At 39.7% G+C, this 25,749-nt stretch overlaps 1 protein-coding gene and 1 long non-coding RNA gene across 6 annotated transcripts in view; one reads left to right on the plus strand and one right to left on the minus strand.

Moving 5' to 3' along the window:
• LOC106030666 (uncharacterized) overlaps positions 1 to 17,336 on the minus strand; it is a 39,798-nt gene extending 22,462 nt beyond the window's left edge. Inside the window, exons 1-2 of the long non-coding RNA XR_010829714.1 lie at positions 17,198 to 17,336; positions 14,659 to 14,800 (exon numbers count right to left, since the gene is read on the minus strand). This is a non-coding gene — a long non-coding RNA (uncharacterized lncRNA). The remainder of the gene's footprint in view (positions 1 to 14,658; positions 14,801 to 17,197) is intronic.
• A 2,365-nt stretch (positions 17,337 to 19,701) lies between these two features.
• The window catches only part of SULF1 (sulfatase 1), a 132,370-nt gene continuing 126,322 nt past the window's right edge, over positions 19,702 to 25,749 (plus strand). For 2 of the 5 annotated variants that reach the window (XM_048076995.2, XM_066993070.1), the window contains exons 1-2: positions 19,702 to 20,034; positions 21,210 to 21,302. The gene's annotated coding sequence lies outside the window, so the exon portion shown is untranslated. The remainder of the gene's footprint in view (positions 20,035 to 21,209; positions 21,303 to 25,749) is intronic. The other 3 variants (XM_066993066.1, XM_048076993.2, XM_066993067.1) reach the window with 2 other exon arrangements.

Genomic DNA, 25,749 nt, shown 5'->3' on the forward strand with positions numbered 1-25,749 from the left:
AATTTTAAAGCTCTCTAAAACATTTTAATGCCTTATTTCATGTGGCATATACAGAGTTATGACGGTTTGTAAGGTATAAAGTTTTTTATTAGCAGTCCAGTGGGAAGACGATATAACTCAGTCATTGCTTTGCAACTCATTTAATGCACATCACCACAACATTTGACTAGCACACTTATCACAAATTGAACTCAGTAAAATATTTGACCCAGCAGCCCTTTACACACATGCAAAGAGAGAGTTAACTACACAATAATTTGAGGAATTAGTGGTCACTTATAAGACATGGCATAAACACACCAACTACTCTTCAGTTTATGCTATATTATTCCCCAAAGCCTCTAGGTTTCACAGGGTTTTCCCCAAAGAACGTGTGGTACAAAAATCTGAAAAACAACTGACCTCTGCTTTAATATCTTTTATATGAAACAAATGGGAAAACTGATATAGGAGTTACAAAATTCATTTTCTCTCTCTCCTGTCACCTTCATCTCCTCCCCCAACATTTAGAGAGTTTCACTTCAAATAAGTTAAGTAGGACTAGTAGGTTCCCATTACAAACGTCTGCTTCTCTCCATGTTTGATGTTAAGTGACAAACCCAGAGGTGGTAAGGGCGCAGCTGGCCTGTCCCCAGACTGCACATTGGCAGTGACACCATGCATAGCACAGTGAGTTCTCAGGTGATTATTGCTCCTGACTTCCTTTTTACACAAGTGGCTGCATACAGAGGGAAAAATGGGACAATTAGCAAAGTATCCCAGATGTCCATATGTGTCCAAAAAGAGAAGAGAGACTGGTCATTTTCTGTTATTCTCTATATCATCTGCAGAGAACTGGGAGATTAATAGTGTTTTCAGCTGAGAATTTTGTTTGAATTGAAAAAGTCTTGCTTAAAAACCTCCTCCTCTTCATGGAACAAACACAGATGGCTGTAGTACAGTATTTTGTTGTTTTACACCATAGAGTACTGATCTTCTGTAACAAACTTGAAGTTTAATGTGTGCAGCAGTAGAACATAAGTAAAACCAGGGAAAAAGAAAATCAAAAGGAATCATGCTTAACAGCAGCTGATTAAAGCCCCAGATATAGAAGTGTTTATGAAACAAAGATTTTAATTCAGATCTTCAGACATTTAAGGAATAATGATTGTTTGTTTCTTCTATTAAAATGATAAGAATTATTTCAAACTGTTTCTATTAATATTAGCCTGTACCAACTGTAATTATAGAAGGCACACTTTTCAAATCTACATGTGGCCAAGAAATGATTTTCTCTGCATCAAAAATTTTCTGGGTTGACATTAGAACAAACCAGGGATCTCTTGGAATTTTTTTCATGGAGATGTGAGAAAAACCTGCTGGTTACATCACTTACCTGCAATCCAGAACACAAGATTAAAAATGGCTATGTATCCTGTTTGAAACAGGTCTATGAACAATAGACTAGAAAAATGTGATAAGCATTGGGGCTATAAAGTCATTCTTGCTTTTGCTTGGATGTTTATACAAAATAAAATATTCCCAGTAAGAGGCTAAAAACTTGGCAACAAAGCATAAGAATGTATTCCATGACAGCCTTTTGAAAATCTATCTACAACTGGCTTAAGCGTATATATTTTAAAATTACAGAGTTGCAGAAAATTCCAGTGTGCTGAACATGCTCCATCCTCGTGCAGTTCTGGTATGTCAGCTGGGTCAATCATGCACCTTCCCAGGGGTGCAAGAGAGGCACAGGTCTCCCCTGATATCATTTGATATTTATAAGACTTGAAACAGATTGTGCAATAATTTAACTTATTGTTTGCCATAGAACAGGAGAAGAAGGAAGAAACAAGCTAATTAATATAGATAGTTGCAGATTTTGAAAGAAGCAGGAATAAACATGCAAAACAGGTATGTAGATGAATGAGGTTTATAGGAGACAAAGGATATGGGGATGACTTAGAAGTAGAAGAGTGCTTTTAAAAATGGAAGAGCTGTAAGCATTCCCCCCTGACTAGGAAACAAACAACCATCAGAGTATACATGTCTTCTCCATCTCTTAGTAGCTGGTATACATAGGCCATGATATCCCATTCCATTTCTCTCAGGAAGCTAGAAACACAAATCTGCTATGGGTTTCTGTTGGGGAATGTCAACATGTTGTCAGTTTTTCAATTCCTCTTCTTACAAGGAAAATGGAAAGAAAAAAAAAAAACACCTAAAGTAGATATTACCAAAACAATTGATACCACATAAAATCTCAAGTCAATGGCTCCAACCAAAACGATAATCTGTGAAACCTGAGTTCAGGATTCTCTTGTACATCTTGGATTATAGACTCCAAATGTATGCAACCTATGCTTTATTAGATAACTTCTTAATTTGAACACTTCTCAGCCCTTTGAATACTTGATCATTAAACCTAAGTGTTCTTTTTACTTTTAACCTCCTTCTTAATATATATATATCAAAGAATGAAACATATTTCAAATAACAGGTCATTTATCAGCAGTTAATAGCTCAGTTCTGTTGTGCATACACAGGAAAAATCCTAACTGAATTCAGTGTCTCAGTTCAGAGAGATTCTTTTCACTAGATCACTTTAAATATGTATGGAATTGTTGTCTTAGAAAGTATAAAGCTCAAATTAAATTGCTACAACAGTTATATTCAGGGGCTGTGGCTTGGGGACAGGGTGGGTCCATCAAAGCCATAATGTCTTGGAAGTGTGAGAAAGCCAGGGAAGATCTGAGAGAAAACTGGGGACAAGGAATGAAGCTTGATTGCCACTGTAGTCTTTTAGAAACAGTACAAGCATAGCTCTGGACTTAGACTTCCAGAAAACTTTATCTTGTGTAGAAGCAACTACACACTGTAAATACTCCGTGTTGGGCAGAAACCATATGGAAATGCTCACTGAAAAGTTACTACAACTGCAGCAAGTGTTTCCATTTGCTCAGCAAAGAGCAATAATTCCTCATTTCCAATAAAACCTCATTCTCCAGCCAGCCTTTGTCCGTGAAGACTGGCAGGTTGTCATCCTTCTGACTAAGGGTACTGAGGTACCTGGAAGGGGGTGCATTGTGTGCTTCCCAGCTGTGCTTCGCCATCATGAATGACTTGCAGGGAAACAAGACAAAGCTAGAAGTTATAACGCCTTCAGCAGGAAGGATTTAGCTGCAGCCTGCTCTGATGCTACCCCATGACTGTCCATAGCTGCAAATGTCTGCTGCAAATAGCCTCTTCTCACTTTTGCTATTTGAATCTAAGGATGTTGGGATAATGAATGCTGAAGGAGTTCTTAATTCAGCATGTTAGTTCAGGCACATAGTGAAAGTGATTCAACACATTAGCCCAAGACCATGATGAAAGAGAGCTTCCCACCTATGTGGGACTGCATAGCTTCTCCCTGCAGGCTGCTGCCCAAGGCTGCTGCGTGTGCTGCCAGTTCTCTGCCTTTGCCCTGGAAATTACTGGTTGGAGGAGGTTGATTCATGTCTCCTTCAGGGCATCTCTCCTTCAGTAACTCTTATATACATTCCCCAACAGGTCTTTGCTTAAATAGTAACTCTGGGTTTCAAGTGTGTTTCACTCAGCAAATTATATTTAACACTGTAATGTGAAAGCCATGCTTACAATATCAGATGAGGGGAAATGGCCTCAAGTTGTGCCAGGGGACGTTTAGGTTGGATATTAGGAGAAGTTTCTTTACTGAAAGGGTTGTGCAGCATTGGAATAGGCTGCCCAGGGAAGTAGTTGAATCACCATCCCTGAAGGTCATCAAGAAACATGTAGATGTAGAACTTAGTATCATGGTCTAGTGGTGGACTTGTCAGTACTAAATTAAAGGTTGGACTAGATGATCTTAGAGGTCCTTTCCAACCTGAATGATTCTGTGATTCTGTGAATATGAGAACAGATATTCAACACCATGGTAAACAATGGCTCTTTGCCATTTTCTACTTAAGAAAACTTAGGTACATAATATCTTGCTTGAAATCTCAAAGAACTGAACTAATCTGTGTAGATCCCAGCTCACTTTTGCACCTGCTGTAACACTTCTGGATGACTTCTCATACCCTAATGCAGGTTCTGTTCTGTCCTCAACCTCCACTTCTCACCTTGTCATAAATCTGTTATAGGAAAACTCTTCTTCATAACCCAAGGAGAGGAAGGGAAGGGAAAAATCCCGAGGCCTTTCTAGGTTTATACAATTTGAAGTGAACTAATAATTCTGTGTATCACATTCTTTCCTATTTCCCCTGAACTGAATGTAGCAAATTGCACAGAGTAAAGCAGAATCTGACACTGGCTAAAGCATGTCTTCCAAAAGGGCCCACTCATATTCTTTCTGACATTAGGAAATAGTGAATCAGTATTTTCTTGGTAGTGAGTTCCAGTAGTGAATTACTTTAGCTCAGAAAACCCATATGTTCCGCCTTGCCAATTTGTCTCTAGCTTCAGCCTCCAGCACTGCTCCTGATTATGCTAGGGACCTGAGGAGCTCTTTCCTCCTGATGAAAATTTGGCCAGTCCCCTCTTAGTCTTCTTTTTAATGAAATAAGCATTCCTTAAGTTCCTTAATAAGTTTCTTCCTGCAAGTCAGTTTCTCTGACTCTTGATTTACTTGTACATATTTTTCTGTATGTAAATGTCCTTTCTATAAAGGTTACCTTCTGGACACTTACCAGAATTTTATGACGATTAATAATAATCGTGGGTAAGTGTTTTAAACTCAGTGGTTTTGAGTGTTTCATGCTCCAGGTGCTCAACTTGAGAGGCTGGAAGGGGCTTGCAGCTTATTGAAACACATGCTTCTCCTTTTGAAAGGTCAAAAACTTATTTACATAGAGCATCACTGAAACACATTTACCTCTGTTACTGACAACAGCAATCAAAAAGTTGCATGAACAATGAAAGACTGAGCAAGAAGCTGATATTTTGGCTATGTATATGAGGGCAAGTAATAGTTCCTATTAAAAGATCACATGGTACTTTTCATATTCACTGAGACAAGACCTCATTTTTTTAAGCCTGCATTTGAATGACCCAAACAGAGTAATCATGGATGCGTGTAATTTTTTCCCCTCCTCCTGCTTGATCCCAGATTTAAATCATAATGCTGAACTCATGACGTCACTCTCAATCATTTCCACATGGCTTCACTTGTAGGATCAAAAAGAAGGTGAAGCTCTCTTGTGTCAGCAGAAAGCTGATTTTGGGGATGGGAAGGTAATTCGATGAAAATTCTAATAGTGAAAAGAAAACTTCAAAGTAGCCTGCAGGTAAAGTACTATTCTTTTTCAGTATTTGTTCTGCCTCAAATTTTCCAGGTTGGCAGAGGTTTAGTTTTAAAGGAACTGTGCTGGTAAGGAGATCTTGAGTCTTCAGATGCTCTGGTTCCTTTAGGAAATATTACCTGAATTTAAAATTTACAGGTGAATTCTAGAAAATAAACCTTGGTAAGAAACAGAGTAAGATAATAGAAGATTGGGTTGCCCAGCCTCATACTTCCATTTTCTCTGGTACATTAGTTTTCTAAAGGTAGCATTTTGGCTCTGGCCGAATGAAAGGGCAAAGGTTACAAAATGTGAGGCTGTGGCTGCTGGAAAAGAGAACAACTGCGACAATGGTGGGGAAATGCAGGCCACCAGCACTAAGCGCAGAAAGATGTGGCATGTAGGAAGGGGATGTCATTTTCTGAGAAACCAGGAAATGAGCTTTGTCTTCAAACATTTCTATTTATGGTATGACAATTGCAAATATTGCAGGAGATATTTGATACTAAGATGAGGAAATATGTGGCAGGCTGTTTAGTTTTAACTCTTTGTCTTTGCATGGGCTGCTTTTGTTCAAGAAGCAACAATGGAAAAGAGGAGATTTGGAAAAAAAAAAAAAAAAGGCCTCTGCTGCAGCTTTGCCCAAATTTTTTTTCCTGTGTCCCTCTCCAAAGTGAACTCTACCTTTCATGCCTTTTCTCTCCCCTTCTCCTCCCAAAGCCATCTAGTATACAACATTTAGAATTAGAGCCCCTTATCTCTGCTTGCAGCCCTGCCAGAACCTCGTGTCCCTGTCCCCTCCCCCTCCCCCCCGTTTTTTCCCAGATGCCGAGTCCTAGTTTGGGAACTGCTGTTTCCACTGGATTTCAGTTCCTGGCATCCTATCTGTAAAATACTTTGACCAAAAGGGAGCCATTCCCCAGAGGCTCTGATTCTAATTCTGCTGCTTGGTGCTAGCGTGAATTCAGAGTAACCTGCTGGCCGTATACCCATGTGGTCCTGCTGAGTTTGTCCCTAAATGTGTAAAATGAGGGAGCCTTGTGTGTTTTAAAGCATAGCACCTCACTCTTCTGGCCCTGAGGTTAGCTTCACTGTTTGGTTTGCAAAATGTCTCTATGTCCGTTTCTGTTCTGCCACAGCTCCAAAAACGTTCTTCCTCTTCTGCCAATAGCCTTTATTAATTTGGATACTTTTCCTTCAGATTTCGTTAGTGCTATGCTTTATTAAGAAATCAAGCACTGCTTAGGGGGGAAAAAACATTGTTTTCTCTGCACTTGCTGGAAATGTGCAGGCATAAATTGTGGGACTCTTGTATGCCAGGGTCTTTCCCAAAGCTTGTTCTTGTCCCCACTTTTCACTTACGTTGCATTTCTGGTTCATCACAGCCACTCATTCACTTGTCTGAGAGGCTACAAATCTCTTGGAAGCCCTTTGCTCATCTCATAGACAGTGGAGGCAACAGCAGTGCTAGGCATTCTTGAAAAATATGCTGTTTATTTATCCATCCAAATGTAGATTTTAAAGGCTCATTATAGTCATCTGACTTTGAAACATCTTGGCCCCAGAATACCAGGTAATTAAAACAAATAGGCGACTTCATGTGAAATTCTGCTCTTTTGTTCAAAGATTTCTGAGTAACTCAATCATCTCCTTTCTAAACCAAAGTATCCTTCTCCTGTTGTCTGTTTATTATTTCAAGGCTCAAGTATATGTATCTACAGCAAGGAAAAAAACATGAGATGCTTTGGGGAGAGTACGAAAATAAAGGGAAACAATTAAAACTTGTGATCTCAGTGTTAATGTTAGGCATTAGGCATTTGCCTGGCCTGCACTGCATATGTAAGACCTATTTAGCTTCCATGCCGTGAACCAAACTTAGGAGAATTTCCTAGGTATCACTGTGACCCTTGTCATCTAGGGCACCTCACACAACTTTCCATTTGTGACAGTAGGTCAATTAGAATTATATAGGGGGATTTTATTTTATTTTACCTGAAACCTAAGAGAACTGCTGCTAGCCATCAGGGATAAGTCTATCATGAACAAGCTATGTCACGGTTCCAACCCTCTACACACAAGAGATCTCTCTGCTTGCCTTTCCTGCAGCACAATTTGCTTTGAGAGGCTGCTCACCTCCCGCGCGGGCAGTGTGCAGCCTGCCATGTGTCACAGCTGCCTGTTTTGCCCGGCAGAGGATGCAAAAAGCAGCTCTGCAGGGACCGTGGTGCAGATGTCCATCACCATTCCTGTCAGGGCAGTACTTGAACTTGCATGAGATGTAGGTGATTTCTAAATTTGTTTCCAAGACTGCTTGCAATAAAAAAAGACCCTGACAGAACAGCACAGAAATACGATCTGATGTAAAACCACAGCGGTTTTCTACTTTTTAGAAAGCTTTTGTAATGTGTTTGAATTGGCCACCTTGCTATCTTTGGCTGCAATTGCTAATCCCTCAACGTCCTTAGCTGGTGTCCTTGATACTCTAAATTAACTAATATTTTTAGAAGATTTTAGCTTTTATTCTTGATTATGCAATGAATATATCACCGGATATTTTTCATGTCAGCACGATTAAAATGCTTAATCCCCTCAGAGAAATTTGCAGTGATTTAAACCACTGCTAGAAATCATATTTAAGATTTAGGAGAGTAAAGAGCCAAGTAGATTTGAGACATCAATTTCTCCAAAAGGGTTTCTACTCTTCCAAAACTCTGGGAGAGATTCTTTGCAGAGCAAAACTTAGTGCAAGTTTTGTGCAGATGCTGGGGGGGTGCTTTCCACATTGTTAGAACTAGGGTACCCCAGGAGTTGTGTCCCAAGCAAGCAGAGAGTTTCGAAGTAGTTTAAAGGGCCCTGAGATTTAATGTATCCTCCTTCCCTCTTCCAGCACTGGGTGATCACTGTGCTAGTGTTGTTTGCTTGGACTTCATATTATATGCAGGAAAATAGGAACCATTCCACTGATCAGCAAAGCAGTGGTGGGCTCCATCCTGATGTTAGGGACAATTGAGAGACTGCATGTGTTTAGGAAAAGTTAATGTGGTCCAGTGCTCATACTGTGGACAAGACCTGAGGCATAAACGAGAATGGCAAGCACTCTCAGCAGTGACTGCTGCTTTGGCAAAATGCTTAGAATTAAACTCCAATAAAATGGTTTTCAACAAAACCTTTATATGGAGGGGTCTTTTCTGGGAGGTCTGTAAAGTCATTCTTTTTATGGAAATAAAGGACTTCAGAAAACATAGTCTTTGTGTAAAAAAGATGAAATGAACTTTGAGTTCATAAAGGCATTTTCTCTATCATTATATCAACTTTCTCCTCATTTTTTGCTATATTCCTGACTTTATATAAACCAGTATATTATGGAGCATATATGTTTATATCTTGATCTAATATCTATTGAGCAATATTAAACAATTTTAATTTGCCTAGTAAACATTTAAATTTAGGCCCGTTTCTCAAAAAGTATCACTGACATCATTTCTTTTTTATATGTAATATATTGTACAATATGCATCAGCAAACTTTCCAGGGAATTTCTGTGGTTTAAACAAAGGTCTTTGTGACTGTTAATTTACAAAATATAAAAGGGTGTTCTGTTCTGTTCTTGTTTTATTTTATTATTTTTTTTTATTCAATCCTCTTGAGAGAGAAATTGAAACTTTAGAGTCACAAAGGGCTTCCATGTCTATCGGAGTCGGATTTCTCTTTGGAATTTTACAGATAGTTATTTTCAAACCTGAATGGCCTGTGAAGAGTGTCTGGGTTGTTAGAATGAATTGCTAAATTATAGGTACAGGTGCTAAGTGTTATTACGTCAAAGCACGAGTTCAGGAAATGAGATCACCCAAAGGTACCAGAGGCACTGCAAAATTAAGAACTAGGTATTGCAATTGAACGTATCTCCTGGTCTGAAATCCACCCCCCCCCCCCCCCCCGCCCCGGTAAAACCACTCGTTATGTATTCTGTTGAATGCCATGAAGGAAACCAAGCTAATGTGGAGGGACAGAAAGATTTCAGATTGAGTTTTCAATTAAAATCCAGTCTGCTCTGTTTCTGATAATCTCTAAATTCTTTTGAAGAAATGATCATTATAACTGTGTTTAATCTGTTTTCAAAACAGACTGTGAAATAGCCATTGTGTATGCACCTTCTGTTTTTATAACTTCTGTGCTTTGATATTGTAATTGATGCAAGTGGGTGCAATTAAATCTTTATTTGGAAACTTGCACCAAAGCAAGTCATTCAGAAAAAAGCCACCAATGTGCTTTGACTCTAGATTCTCACACATATTTGCACTTACAATCAAAGCTTTTGTTCTGTTAAACTAACAAGGGCTGTTTAGCATAAGAAAGAGTTAACACAAACTGCCTTCGGTTGTGCTAATTTCAGGAATAACACTCCAGTGGCAAAAAAATCTGTAGGAAACTATGCTGTCTCCATTAAAAATAACCAATTTTGATTAAAATAAGTAACTAACCACAAGTGGAATTATTCATTATTAAAATGAGCAATAATACGTCAACAATTACTGTCATTCAGTGATGAAATTTCTCTGAATTTCCTTACAGAAAGATTACCAGAGAACATATCTTTAGCTTAAATTATTTTTAAAACATTTAAAATCTGTCACTTTCACTTTTGGGGTTTTTACTTGAGAACATGGACAGGCAGGGATCAAGATTGGTAGTTAGCTTTAATGAGAAGTTTGTTAGTATATCTTTATTATTAGTGCTGTGACACAGCTATTAATCAATTATATTACTAAGTATGAGTCTCATACTACTGTCTTAAAACCTAGCTATAGATTTGTTTGCATGAAATGATATTTTGTAGAAAGATAAGTTTGGTTCATTTCAGTGGAATGGTCGGTCTGCTTGGTCCAACGGTAAGGCTAGGCTGGAATAGCAGAAAGTTTACTTAATTAAGGTATACACTTGCTTCTGGAAAGACTACAGGTCAAACATACTTTCTTCTTTTTCTCAACAAAAAAGTAAAATCTTAAATGCAGTAGAAGATAGAGCTCTCTGTGTCTGTGTATAGACAGTCACATATGTATATCATAATTTCTTTATCTTCTCAAAAAGTTCAAGTGAGCCATTTTTATGGCCCACAAAGGAAAGTCATGACAGCAAGTAGTGAGTGCAGCCAGGTTTAAAAATACTTAGAGCAGGTCTCAAAACCTTTTTATTCTTTTATCTGGAAAATATCATGTTGGCCTTCTAGAGATGCAAAGACGACTTCAAAGGGCACTCTTTGGCAGAATGCATCTCTAGCACAAGCCAAGGCTACTTATGGTGTTCCTGTGTAAGGCTCTCTTCCTGACAAGAAAGGTCATGTCTCTCAAAGAAACATGGCAGGGACACTACCCTCAGTATAAGTCTATCACTATGAGGAAAACAAACTCTACTCTACTGAAAACTTCCTTATTGTTGATAAGACTGGTTTACAGCTGGGCTAGGGCCCAGTAACAGTGCTTGCCTTCTTGATTGTCTCTTGAGGTAATTCATCTTAGTGACACGTCTCATCTCCTTTAGCAGGAGAACTGCTCATTACTGGAGTAATTTTTGTCCCTAGTGCCATCCTTCAGCAGACGATAGTAGTAAAGCTTCTACACTGACTTTCCTGGAGTGTGTGCAAGTTCCGAAATGTGATTTTAAGATCAACTTAAGTCCATTTAAGATGAGACTGCCTCTGAAAGGAAGTGTTTTTGTCCTTCCCTCTCCCTTGCTTGCACATTACCGTGCCTTTTCTTGCATCAGCACTAGCATTCCCCAAGCTTTCCAGCTATTCCCATAGCTGATGAGACCTGACTAAAATTTAACCATTTAAACAAACAAAACAAGACAAAACACACACACACACAAAAGGAAACTAAGAAATTAAATCAGCTAATGTTTATGTAATGGAGTCAGCAGAAACAAGAACCCAAGGGAACAGAGCAAGGGAAAAGCAGAAAAGGATGGACTGTCATTTCCAATGGCAATGTGGCTTATGCTGAATGTAAACCTGCACTCTGAGGCTGCATCTGCCATTGAGGTGCATCTCCTCTGTAGAGCCAGGTATTGAACTAGATGTCAGACCACAACCCTTACTGCAAATATTTTGTGAATTCTGCTTCTTCAGTGTAATAGTGACTCTTTGATAATATTCAGTCTGAAGAAAGTGTTAGAAAAGCCTTGAATTTAATAAAGTATGGAATGAAAACAAATTTCAAAACTGGTTGCAAAATGGCATTTCTGTCCTCTTTTTAGAACTATGTACAGCCTTGGAAGGAGAATGAGCCAACTATAAAAAATATTCCAAATTCCCTAAGACTGTACAGAAGTAAGATTGGCTCTGCCTTTTATACTAGTCTAACTGACCAGGTTCCACCTTCCCACTGATCATTACCACAATAAAGGCAGAGGAAAAATATTTTTCCCTCCCTTCAACCAAAGGTGGAATTTAAATAAAAACAAAATGAAACATTCAGGCAAATATTACAGCTTCCTGCCCCAGTCCTTTTAAAATTCTACTTCACTGACACAGCTTGGAAAAGATTCAGTGCCCTAAGTTACCACTAAGAGTAAATAATAATTATATTCACCATAAGAAGGGGTTTTGGTAAGTGTCAGCCTAAGGACAGCGAATGGGTCTATCTGTTGGGAGTTTCCCCTTGCTACTGTAGTAGGCTTTGCATTGAGAGAGAGCAGAGAGCTGAAGAGAAGAAAGGGTTGAAGGACTACTCAGACCTATGGTGGCATCAGGAGAAGCAGACTCTTTTCCAGACAGGCCTCATTTTGCCCTTTTCAGTCCTGCTCTTTTCCTCTCTCCTCTGTCCCTTTCCCTTTAGTGTTAACCAGTCTGGGAAGTGCCAAGGGACTGCTGAAGTAGAGACATGGAGAATGACTGCTGTGTTAAAGGGCAGTGGGGGAGAGCTATGGATACAGAGTGAGAAAGAGGGATGCCATTAGGATGGGGAGCAAGATCCTCCTGTGCCATAAGAGATGAGGACAAAGCACAGAAAAGGACAGACTGTCAGAAGAGTCTGGGCTCTGCTTTCTCACCCACAGCCTCTCAGAAATGCTGTAGCCAGCAGACTCTGCTAGCCCAATGCCTTTTTTCGGACTCAAACTTTTATCATCAGACTCTTCTAGGACACCCTTCCTGCAACTATTCTCCTAAAATCTTTCACTAACCCCTCCAAAACCTTTTCCCACCTTTAAAGATCCTCCAATTCCTTTGTATACCCTTCTCCACCAAGAGCTGGCAAGCTTCTCTGTTGCTCTCTTTTGCTCTCCTGAAACTTGACTAATACCCTCTTGTTCTCTAAAGCACCATGGCTTTTTTCCATCCTTCCCCCCGCACCACCCCAAATCTTCCCGCTACTTCTACAACACTGAATTTTGCCTACCCTTTCCTCAACCTTGTGCCAACACAATTATAGACAGTGAATGTCACTGAACAAACTGTTGCTCAGTAGACCCTTTGGTTGGTATCACTCATATCTGCCTAAAATTAGCTCTGCTCAGAAAGAAATGACATCTCTCTTCTCTTTATTACTGAAATCCCCCATCAACATCAATGCCCACACCTGTTGTTGGGACTTTTTATAAATCTAGAGAGATTTTTCTGACCTGCAATGTAATCAGGATGTCTTCCAGCAACTCTACACTCCACGTTAACAGATCCCTCTTGGCCTTTCTTAATATTACATTTCAGTTTTCACTCTGTCTTCACTTTTTCAGTTTTCTCTACAATTAAGTTTTCTTAACTGACACAAGACATGAGCTGTAGATGTTTTTCAGGAGGTAAACTAGAGGTTTTGGAAATAGTGTGCAGATTTTCTGGACTTTTAGCACCCAGAAAGGGAATGACAACTGGGTTAAGTTGATGAAATAAACATATTAACATTTTTTCCTCTTTTTTTCTCTCTCCCAAAATAAAGTAACTGGCTACATTTGTATTGTTATCTAAAGGTAATATTTCTAAACATTCTGCTTTATGATGTTCATATTTTCAATCTATCATATCCTTAGTTTAGTCCCAGAAACAAGAAATTAGATATAGAATTATATAAATAACTTTATGAACGCATATATTATATATCTGCATATATCTGCATAAATATTTCATTTGATATTATATATTTCATGTTGATATTATATATTTCATGTTGATATTATCTATCTATCTATCTATATACACACATCCTTTTCTAGGGCTGTTTTTTGGCATTCAAACCCTTCCCATGTGTTACCAATAGCACCCATGACAACACCAGGAAAATTATCTCTAGTAAATGCATTCTCCCACATAATAAATACCACTTTAACACTCTGTTGGTCACTCAGAAATGTATTGTGACTTTTGTATGTGCTTACTTTAGGTGTTATAACTACAGGAGATATAGACAAGAGAGCCTTGCAATGAGTCTACCAGCTACCACAGCTGTATTAGTCTGCCTGTCCACTTGTAGGTGCTTAAATCAGATGCCAATTTCCTTGAGGTTAATTGTCTTAGCAGGTGTAACGCTGACATTAGTTATATATAAGAATCAACCTAAACCTGTTTACCTTTTCACCTCAGTGAGGACAGAAGAAGTAGGATTGAATAGTCTGTGCTTTCTACTATGTAGAAAAATCTATACAGAGCTATAAATTGCCCTGCAATGAGTCTGGTCTTTCTGTTTTCAAATATTATCATCGTTATGTTTGAGATGAGAACATAAAGAGGTTAAATGAAATATTTTCCCAAAGTTTTATGGGATTTGCTTGATGCTTTGTTGTTACAAAAATAAAAGGGCTACAGGGGCTGTTGTTTCCTTGACTCACTAGGAAAAAAAAATGAATCTGTATGTTAAACTATGCATATTCCCACGCTCTGTCCAGAACAACATTGTGAATACAGTTGTTTTTTTAGGCAAGTGGTACCTTGATTATGTGCAATATTAAAGGCGTACTCAAAGGGGGAAACATTAAGATTGAACCTTCATAAAGAAAATTTTACTGACTATGGTGTCATTTAAGTCCTTCATTCTTTGTCACTGCAGTTTTATCAGGTAGGAAGTTTTAAGGGATTAAGGACAAAGATAAGAATTACATAAGAGGGAGGGACTTAACAATGACCATTGGTCATCAGTTTACTAATAATTATCACAAAAAGCTATGAGACATTCTGGCTTCTAAATTGTTGGCATTTTTTCAGCTTTTGTTAAGTATTGGATGGTTTACCTCTTTTTTTTTTTTCTTTTTTTTTTTTCAGTAATGAAATTGAACTCTGTCCAAAAACGTGAAGTCAGCATAAGTTCTGAGAGCACATTGCTCACTGAGTTCTCACACTTTAAAGCCTTGTAGACTCCATATATACTCTCCCCTTAGTACTTTCACTGCTACTGAGCATGGGATCACCTACCTTGTGCTGACTGACTTAAGTCTGTTGATTTTCCTGCCTTTATTTGCCTCTGTTTTCCAAGTGTCTGGTGCGTTGAGCTCTTCCCAGACTCACTGATCACTTGTTTACTGTGCTGGAGTTGGAACTCTTGGCCAGTTGGCAACTGAGAAGAGAAGAACCACAGTTTCTCAGTGCATTAAATTGTCATATTAGGCTCTAGCTTGGAAAAAATTTGCTGGTTTTGTTTTCTTTTCTCTAAGCATGACATGACAAATATGTGGGATTTTAATTTTTTTTCCTTCCTTTTTTTTTTTTTTTATATTTTGGGATATTAAAAAACAAAGAAGTTTAAGACAAGTTTAACCATCTGTCCTGCTATGGTAAGAAATATATCTTCTTTTTGTTATTGCAATGTCTTTGCTTGGTACTAAATTACTATGCAAGTACTAATAAGGGAGCTACCTTATAAGAAACAATAACTGAAGAGAACAAGTATTTGGGGAAGATATGTAAGTGAAGTAACACAAATTTGGGACTGATGATCATTGCAACCATTAATCTTCTTCTGGGGGCACGTGATAGTGTTGACAACAATCTGACAAATTGTAAAGCCCTGTGATAAATTTAGTCAATTATGAACTTTTGTCTGTCTCACCTGCACTCTATCTCTCTTCAAGTTACGCCTCAGGGAGACTATTTTTAGCATTGTAGACCTGAGATAAATTGTGGTTGGGTATAACTTCCATACACCATCTGATTCTGTTGCAGGAAAGTTTCCTTTAAAAACTGAAGCAGGCTAGACACTTCATTCCCACAACAGCTATGCATGGGCAGGTTAATTGTGAGTCTAGAACTACACCCTCAAGGTATTTCTAAAGCAGTCTTTGTAGCTAGCATATGTATGGATTCATATGGAGTGAGTACATGTATATACCCACATCACAAATTATTTTAGCCCCAAAAATATATAAATTGCTCTCAGACACCTGAACTAGCAGCTATACTTCTATTTTGGTAGGTGAAGACTGAGAGCCCAATAAAGCAATCTGGAAGACTTAAGTGAAGGAGTACTGGATTCCTGAATCTTGCTTGGCCTTGGGTACAGGCTTTCAGCATAGGGGAAATGCAGAGAGGTGCCCTGGCAATGCTTTTAAAAGGCCATGTGTCTATGGAATTTAGGTGATTCCAGGTTAAGAAACAGACAAACAGGCTTTTATATAGAATATTCTTCTGGATTTAGCACTCAAGTTTTGCATGAACCCATGCATGGTTTTGGAATGCCTACATATAGAGAAAAGTAAAGGTAACTGCTGACTCCAGTAGCAGCTGCTGTATACTCAATACTTTTGATCAGACCATAGTTACTTCTGTTCCTGAGTATGGATTTGTGAGCCAACCTTTAAAAATATTGGCTGAAGTTCTTCAAAGGAATTCACTTCTCTTATACTGCCCAACGATGAGGTCTAAAGATACCAATGGCTAAATTCTTATAAGAAAGCATGAACATCTGTACTACTCTAAATCATGCCTGTAATAGGCTTGACACCTTCCAGCACTGGAAAGTAGTAGATGCTTGGGGTAGAGTATAAGAACAAGGCAAGCACAAAATTACATGTCCAGAATCCTCTCCAAGCAATTCAGGGATTCCCAGTACCAGAAGTTCTATGTCCATATTTTGCTGTGAGTAGATTTTTTTTCATGAATTTGTGTAAACACTTGAATACTGGAACACTTGAACACTCTTCTCCTCTGCATCCTGCAGAAAGAAGTTCCAAGTATTAACTATGTTCTATGTGGAAAAAGAAAAAAAAAAAAAGGTGTCTTTTTGTGTTTCTTTGAATCTGCCATTTGCCAGGATCTTTTGAGAAACATTTTTTGGTAACTCCCAATTTACTTTTTCTTTGTCACTGAGGATATTTATTATATCTGACCAATATGTTATCCAAGTTCAATGTGAGCCCCTGCATATGCACATTTCAGGCTACAATTTTACCGTGGGATTTTCTGTGCATTTATAGACATGTTCTAGAGCCTTTCCAGTTCCCATATAAACATTTCAAAATTAATTGAATCCAGGGTGGACTTAAGATGATTCAAGGAAATAAAAAAGCAGATTTTATTCATATTGGTAGCAGAGGTAGATTGAGGTTGCTGCAAGAACCATATCAAAAAAAAAAAAAAAAAGATTCCCCTTTAATTACTTTGAAGAGCTGGAAATGCCAGAGTTACATGAGGTTCTTGAGCAGAAGTGCACATGTGTGAATGTCTGCATATGTCTGCGCAGACACACAAACCTAGACTGCCAAGGCCATCTGTGCTGGAGTAAAGGTGGTGAGGTTAGTCCAGACAAGCTGAGAGAAGCTCAGTGCTCTGGTTTAAAGACAGCTGCTGGCTACCATGGAAACGAATTAAAACTAGTAAGTAAGGTACATGTTAACTGTGGGAACAAAACAGGACTGATGATTTCTTGATATTGCAATTAACTCAAATTAATATGGCATATTAGGGTGGTCCTCAGTTACTTGCAGTAATGCATTATTCACTTCATTACAAGTCTTACCTGTGTTGGGTCAGTCTGACCCTAGTTGGAGATCACAGGTCCGAGAGTTGAGTTGAAAATGTGTTTCTGCAATGCACTATTTTAACAGTATTTCAGGTACAGTTCTCCAGTGCAGCTTTCCTTTCAGCTTTTAAAATCTAAACTGCTTGCAGATGGCAGTCTGGATAGAGGAGAAGCAGTGGAAAAGTCTGTTATAAACTGTCACAGCAAACTAAATCTGGCTGCAGTCATATGAGTAGTGGTTAAATTATCCTGCAGCATCAGCGGTAGCTTTTATGTGAAAACATGATCATGCACAATGTTTGAGGGCTATTGCTAACTTTGGTTTTGGAGATGAAAGTTTGTATTTCAAGTTGTTGAAGAGTCTTTGAAGATAAGTGTGTGCATGCATGTGTTTCTGTGTACAAAACACGCAATTAGGGCTCCTTTTAACCATGTCAATTTTACACTATTGTGACTTGACAGACATCAGCAGAGGCATGCCTGATTTACACAGGCATTAAAAAAAAAAAACAGAGCTGGGCTTGTACATCGTATGAATGTTCAGTATCTTGTTTATGTATATTTATACACAGATATAATACACAAGATTGTGTAGGTATACACACAACACAACATAATTGTACTTCACATAACTATCTTTCATGTTGGTTAGAAGTACCTAGATCTTAACTCTGTTTAGTTTGCTTCCCCTCTCACCAAATAGAACGGTCCTGAGCTGAGCAGCACGTTAGCAGCACTGCTGAGCAGTACACGGGATGATGCGGCACAATTCTTTTGGCTTTTTGATATTCTGCATCTCTGATATACATTTTTAATGCAGAGTTACAGATACAATAGTGGTAAGTGCAGTTAAAGGGGATGCAAACTAGTTAATATTGCCTCCAGGGATTTCCAAACGTGTAAGGTTATCCAGCCTATTTACAGACCACAATCTGCTGGAATAAAACAAAATCAAACCAAACACTTGCCCTGAAGAAATAATTGGCAATGTTAAGAGTCTTATGATACCCCAGGGACAGTAGTTGCATCCCTTCTTCGCCACATATTACTGTTGAAAATATTGTTTAGCTGCTTATTTATCTGGAATTAGCAGATTAGGGAGGAGTGTTTGAGTGAATACCCAACATCTGTGAAAGCAGTTTCAGTTTAATAGGCTGAAACAGACACCACATAATCACTTTTGGGAAGAATTTGAGCAAATGCAATCATGACTATAGTTTCTTCTTTTCCGTCTTTCTTCCCCAGCTCTGCTCCGGTAACTACTAGCTGGGCACAAAGCACGGCTCTTTAATCTCACTTTTTATTAAGCATCCACCAGCAATTCAGAAACAGGCTTGTGTAAGGTATTAAAGAACAAGTAAGCCAAATCAACATTTCAAGGCTCTCATATGGCTTTCATATAGCTGGGTAGAGTGTGTCTTTTCACGATTGCAAACCTTCAAGTTGGATGTTAACACTTTTAGAGTAACTTCTAATGCCAAAACGTTCCTCCCTTTCAGTTCAAAGAAAATACAACATCTGTCATAATGTGAAATGTAGATTTAATGCAAGTGTCAAGTCAGGCACTTGGTAATGAGGTAAAAACCCTTGAGATTTTAAGTCTCTCTTCCGCGCTATCCGGTTACAGGGAGGGGAAAGGAAAGAACTGTTTCTTTGGCACTTAGCAGCTTTTCTGTGTCGCTTATCTATCCTTCCTGGACATCTTCTGTAAATTAGTGTATTTTTCCTGGCAGTGTCCCCGAGAGGGAGGAAGGTGTGATAATGCTGGCTTTGGAGCTGAGGGAAACTGAGGCACAGCCCAGAGACAACCCAGACCTGCCGAGGCGCTGCCCCCAGGCCCCAGCCCTGGCTTGGGGGGGACCGGGGGTGCGGAGTCCCTCGGGGAAGGGCCTCCAACTCCTGCCTGCACCCCGAGGGGGAGCAGCTGGAGGAAGCAACAGGGTGCTGGGGGCGCGGGGGGGGGACGGGCGCGGAAACAGCGCGGTCGCGCCTGGAAGCGCGTTCATTTACGCGGGGTGCGGGGAAGCAAGGGTTTGCGGTAAGGATCTGCAGATATCCCCGCTGCAGTATGAATGTCTGTCCTCCGGACCACAGCCCGCCCCCCTTCTTCTCGCTCCTCGCCCCCCGGGCTGCCTCCAGCCTCCCGGGGGAGTCGCGGCACGGCGAGGAGCGGGGATCCCGGGCTGCCGATGTCACAGCGCCGTGCAAACCGCCTTAGCAGTTTATCAGGATCCCAGGCTGCGTCTTTTATCTCTTTTAGAAAAGCGTCCCTTGGAGGAGATTGCCCTCAATAGACCCGCCATAAAAAAAAAAAAAAAAAATAGTGTTGCTCTTGTGCTTCTGTGCATCCCACTGCGAGGGGGTCCCAGTGGTCCCTTGGGAATACAAGGAGTTGTGAGAAGTGGCCACCGGACTAATCCACTCCCTCTACCTTCCCGCTAGTACCTCCCCCTTCTGCTCTTTTTTTCAATAGCAGCCCGTTCTCAAAATCTCAGGTTACTTTGCTAAAGAGTTCTCAGCCCTATAGTTTCTGCCCTTGTCTCTGCCTCCAGCTCCTTAAGAGCCACCCAGCCCCAGCGATTGGATTGGGCAGCCCGTCTTGACACACCACTGTGCTGAGTGCTTGAGGACGTGTTTCAACAGATGGTTGGGGTTAGTGTGTGTCATCACACTCGAGTGGGGATTAGGGGAGAGAGGCAGCCTTGCTGGAGCTGTGTGGTCTTCCCCAAGTGTGCGCTGCGAGCAAAAGAAGAACTACCTAGCTGTGGGGGAGAAGAGGGAGGAATCCTTTCCAGCAGCTCAGAGGGAAAAATAAAGCCCCACACTTTGTTCAGGTAAAGTAAAAGGCACATCCTGCTTTTTTTTTTTTTTTTCGTCTCTCTCTTTTTCTTTCTCCTTCCCGGTTTTCAGAGGAATGCTAGCCCAGCACACTTGTCAAAGCCAGTTGCTGCTGCCTTATCAATGCTGCTATTGTACGGCTGACAGATAACAGCGAGCACTGCCTGATGCTCGGCTGTCCGCGCAGAGCTAACACTCTTAACGCAGCTAAGGTCACGCTGGTGGAGGTGTAGATTAGAAAATCTCTCCCGGAGCAGTGTGTCCTGCCGGCTCCCCCGCCTCGCACACACGTGCTGCGAGCTCTGCTCCGGGAAACGGCAAGCGGCAGGGATGCAGCCCTTGGTGCTGGCTCTGCTGCTGGAAATGCCTGGGTGTTGCACTAGGTTCGTGCAAAGTGCGTGGTCGGGAGGGGAGAGAAAGCGTGGCAGAGCGTTTCTTAGGTTTGGCCGAGGATGCTTGAGCAGCGTAGCCTGTCTGCGGCTCAGCTGTGAGGCGACGCAGAGTGTTTGGAGAGTGCGTTTGAGAGGTCTGTAAAGTTTGAAGGCTGCTTTACAGAGACCTGGCTGGGCTTCTGATGATCGGTAGGGAGACGGCTTGGCTTACACATGGGATTAAAGTTAAGAGAGAACCAGGAAAGTAGGAAAAGGCAGTTTACAATGTAATGCTGCTCTTGCAGCTGCAGCAGAGCAGATGGATGTAATTCATTTGCAGATCTGTTTGTGAAAGTTTTACAAGTCATTGAAAACTAAGTAGCATCACTATAATGGATCATTAAAGTCTCACTATATTTATAGATTCTAAACAAGCGATCTGAAGTGTTAATTAAATGTGAGGAAAAAAATATGTTTGGGAAGGAAAAGGGGGAGAAATGTAATTACAAATTAGCTATGGAAGCACTCTTCTATCATTTTCTTCTAATTTAACTATTAAATTCATTGATGTCTGCAGCGGGGGGAAGCCCAGCAAACTAACTGAGAAGTCAGAAACGTTATCAGTAATTAGAGTACATTAGCTTATCAGAGAATTAAGATATTGGCATTGTTTTACTCTAAATTACCTAGATGGAAATATTAGAGGATGGGTTATTTGCCTTTTAAAATAAATCATCTACTGTATATATGTCTCCCTGTGCACAGTAACAAACTGATTTGTTTCTTTCGCACTATAACAGATCTTCACACTAACTCTCACATACCTGTGGTGCTTATGAATTATTGGCCTCCTACTTGTGAAAGAAATCTAACGCTATCCTCACCACTTACAGGTGAGATATTCTATAAATAATACTGTATATGATGTGTTCTGAAATAAGATCTGTTTAGTAGTAGGCTGAGCAAGGGGATTTATAGCTGGTGCTTTGTGATTTTGGCATTCAACTGTATAACGATGCCCATAAAACCATGTTTCAAGTTGCACATATATTTTTGTCTCAAGCCAATTTTTTTTTTTTTTTGGTGAGGAAGCTGTTTGGCTCCTTTATGGGTTGTTCTTAGCATGTATTTTCAAACATACCCTTCAGTAAGAGTGTGTCCTCAGAAGTGACCTACAGCAAATTCAAATAAGTCAAATCCCTAATAAGGCTGCATGACCAGATCAAGACTTTTGTGAATACATTTGACCATTTTGATATTTCTCTCAGCCCACTCTTTCTCACTGTGAAAAGTGATGGACTCTTTACAAGCTTAAAAATGAAAAACAAAACAAAAACAAAACACCCACCCATTCCCCCAAAAAGAAAGAAAGAAAGAAAAAAAAACACACTATGAGCCTGTGTTAATGCCTTTTATGCCATGTATATTGGATTTCTCCTCTTCACTTTTCCCAGTCTGTCCTGTGAGAAGCCCAAAAAACCAACATACAGAGATTTATTCTTCCAAGAAGGATAAGGTGCAGCAATGTGCAGCCCTGTGAGATGTTCAGTCTGCTGCAGTCACAGCCTAGATTGGGTACAGCCCTCTCCATGGGCATTGTCTGATCATAGACCAGATCATCTATAAAAACTGTATTTTTCAAGAAACTGCTTAGCTAACGACACATGCCTGTCTTGTTATTGTTTTACTAGAGAGAAGAAAAAAAAAAAAAAAAGAAAGAAAAAAAAAACACAAACAAGTTTCTCTAGCACTGCCAGAAAATCCTACTGAGAAACTAGGAACAGCAAATCATGTTTTTCCTTCCTTTATAATGATGGGGCTGTTTAAAAGACAATGCCCACGGGGTAGTCCAGCTTCTTGTCAAAATGTAATCTACTGTTCCAGATGGTAAACATTCAAAGACATATTTATGGTGACTTCTACATACCTTCCTTTGACATTGGCTTTTTTTTTTTACCCTGAGAGCACTTGTACTGGGTACACACATGAAGTTCCCATTAGCATCCTAGCAGCTGTAAAAGTGCTCAGAACTCACAGAGATGTTCCTCACAGTGAGATAAAAATAATCTGAGGAAGAGATCTGAGACCAGTGCAACCTTAGTAGATCCATGATATGCTCAAGGTTAGAAATTCCAGAGGTACAAAAAGATCCATAAACTGCTGCATGAAAGCTGTAATACATTTTTGTTGCAGCTAATTCATCTTTGCTTGATAGGGAATGCTGAACATACCAGGCATGTCTGTACTATCAACTGTGTTTGTGATGTGAGGGAATCTGCGCCACACAAAATCTAGTGGGTTTCTTTTCCACCAAAATTTTCCCCCCACTCACAGCTAGCGAAGACTAGGTTGGATATTGATTGTTTTCATAGGGCTGTTTTCAAAGTGCTACTTTTTTTTTTTTCTTCTCATTGCTCCAAAACAGTGAGACAGAGCCCGAGAAAATGTTTTCCAGTCAAAATGTGTTCTGCCCTGAATTGTCTTAATTATGTGTCACTTTATTACTTGTCAGGGGCTTCCTCTTCTTAACACTTTATAATCAAGGTGGGTGAGCTTTTTCCATCATAATATGCAACTTCAATTTTTCCTGCTTGGCGTATCTCCTTGGCTTTTCATTGATTTTTTTGTCTTATTTTCAGAGGAAAAAATAATTATGATTGGTGTAACCTTACCTTTTTTAAAAAAACTATTTGGTAAATTTCCAAATGGTATATAAATACATCTTTAAAAAGTAAGCTAAATAAGAGGTCATTAGGGAAAAAATGCATTTTAGAAACCTGAAGTATCCTAGAGATGGCAAGTATCAGTGTGAAAATTACTGTAACAGCTCTCATCAGGAACTGATAAGAGCAGTTTACTAAAAATGTTGAGATGCTGGGGACAGTGTTTCCAAATGTGGAAGATGTTAAAAAACCCATGCTCAGTGGAAGTTAGAAAGCAATGGAAAAAATTATTGTGAACAATTTGAAAATTCTGTTCTGCCGAGATCACTTTATTGCAGACTATTTTGACAGTTTGCAGTTTATTATCTAGCTTTGTTTAACTTACATACTGCACTCGATATTATGTTTGTTCACGCAGGATCAGGAGTTTGAGTGTTGTGTAACGCCAGGACTTACTCTTATCCTGATGAGGCCGGACACTTGCGGCGGATGTCATGGGAGTCATGGCTTCCATGATTTTCTTAGCTTTAGAAAGGGCTTTGGGGGATTTGTGTTTGAGTGGGAAGGCAGACTGATGTGATAACAATTGAGAAAGCTCCTTTCTGAGTGCCTTGAGAGCTGCAGTGTTCAACAGAGGACGGGGTCCCGTGACAACTCTGTGGTGACACAGAAAGAATCCAATTAGTGGCCACTCCTGCTGTTGATACTAGACCTCTCCTAAAAAATTTCCACCATTACCACCCTCATTGTAATCCCATCAACGATACCGATAATGGGATCACGAGTGTGTTTTCAGAATGCCTGTTTAAATTTTAACTGCTGTCTTAGGAGATTTTGAGGATGTTAGATTAGAAGGTACTGAATAGGCACAGCTCACAACAGAGCTACGTGATGTGCATGTCACCCAGCAGCTGTCTTTCCCATATTACATTTTCCCAACACCTCCACCACAGGTAGAGCTGCTGTAAGAGCGCTACAGACCTGGGTGTTAAGGGTGGATGTACATGGTGAATATTCCATCGAGTCGCAGCTGTCCCTGCACTGCAGTTACCTGTGGACCTTGTCCCTGCATTGGACATTTACATACATGTACGGAAAGCAGCAGGAGATGGGAGGTGATATCATCCCCTTTCACTCTGCCCCAGCAGTGGCAGCAAGGCAGCCTTTTTCTCCCTTTAACAAGTTCTAAATCACCATTCTTTGCCTTTACAGCTGGACCAGCAACCTAATATCCACCCCAACCCCCTGCCTCTTTTTTTTTTTTTTTCCAGCAACACAAATTCTCATCTAGACTTTCACGACCTTCACCATTTCCGTACGATCAGAGTCACTCTTCTGTTGTTCCTGCCAAGTAATGCACGTTAGACGCTGTCAGGAGCTTGTAGTGGACAATCTAAAATGGAAAGACCCTTAAGGCCTCCACTAGCGTTACCTCAGAGTGCAACACAGTAGTATATGAATTGCCAAACCAGACACCTTTTATCCTAGCTGAATTATTTTAGCATATTTTAGGTATGTCAGTAGAATCCTTTTGAGAGCCTCTAAAATCTTTGCCTTAGTATTTCTTGTTCCTGCTCAAAAGTTTTTGCTAACTGTTGAGATGAATTCCTTTTTAATTTTTGGTGCCTTAAGACCTTTATTTTCTGAGAAAAGTAATATTTAATTCATCTTTTGGTTTATGGAGTGCACATGGCAGTTTTGGTATCAGTTATTTCCCAGAACTTTAATTTCCCCTTTCAGAATCTGTTTAAAAGCTTTGGTAAGTCTTTGTGCGCTATTAGCCTTGGCACTCAGTCTTCCTAGCCTTAACCATCAATGGTGATTTGGTTACAATGAAACATTTCTGTAATGGCTGATCTCTTTACCCAAGACTTTGTCAGGACTTTCTTAAAATTTGTCTTTGAATTGTTTTATAGAAAAGCAAAAAAAAAAAAAATACAACTTAGAATTCTATCTTGTAATCTTATAGCTCTCTGCAGATTTGGTAGTATTGGTGAAACTTCAATTAATTTATTTATTTTCGCCAAATGTATCACAGGCTACTGTGACAATACCACTGCTATATTCTGGAAGATTGCTAGATGTGGTTCCATGCTATTTTGTAGATCAGTGCTATATTTTCCACAGAATAATTCATGGAGTTTCTAAATGAAAGCAAAACATTGAAAGTCAATAATTTCATGTTTTAAATAAAATCTCTCCTGATGTTGTCTTTCTGAATGTCAATGACATTGCCGTTTCTCTATGATGTGACTCTAACACATCTTAGCAAGGAGAGGAGCTGCTCCACAGCAGCTGTATTTTTGTGGTGCTTCACAGGAGGTGAAGTCTGTCTGGAAAGCCCACAGAGAAAATGGGGAAAACTTTGGCACAAGATTTCTGGAGAATAAATGTAACAGGGAGCTGAAAATAGGGATTGTTTTTCTCTAAAGTGTCCATAAAAACAGAACAGTGGTCTGTTCCAGTATTGTAATTGCAATGTGCCAAGATGTTCATTATTCTAACATGTGCACTGTTTTGTCTGTTTTCACTTAAAAAGAGAAAAATGTGTTACCAAGCCCATAAATGTCTGCAGAACTGCCAAGTCTCCTGACTTTTATCAGTAGTCTTGTGATACTTAGCCTCCTTTGTAAAGCGTCAAGTGTTAGAGTCAAGATATTACGTGAGAAGTTCAGAT

The sequence above is a fragment of the Anser cygnoides genome, chromosome 2, assembly GCF_040182565.1.
Source record: "Anser cygnoides isolate HZ-2024a breed goose chromosome 2, Taihu_goose_T2T_genome, whole genome shotgun sequence".
Lineage (NCBI taxonomy): Eukaryota > Metazoa > Chordata > Aves > Anseriformes > Anatidae > Anser > Anser cygnoides.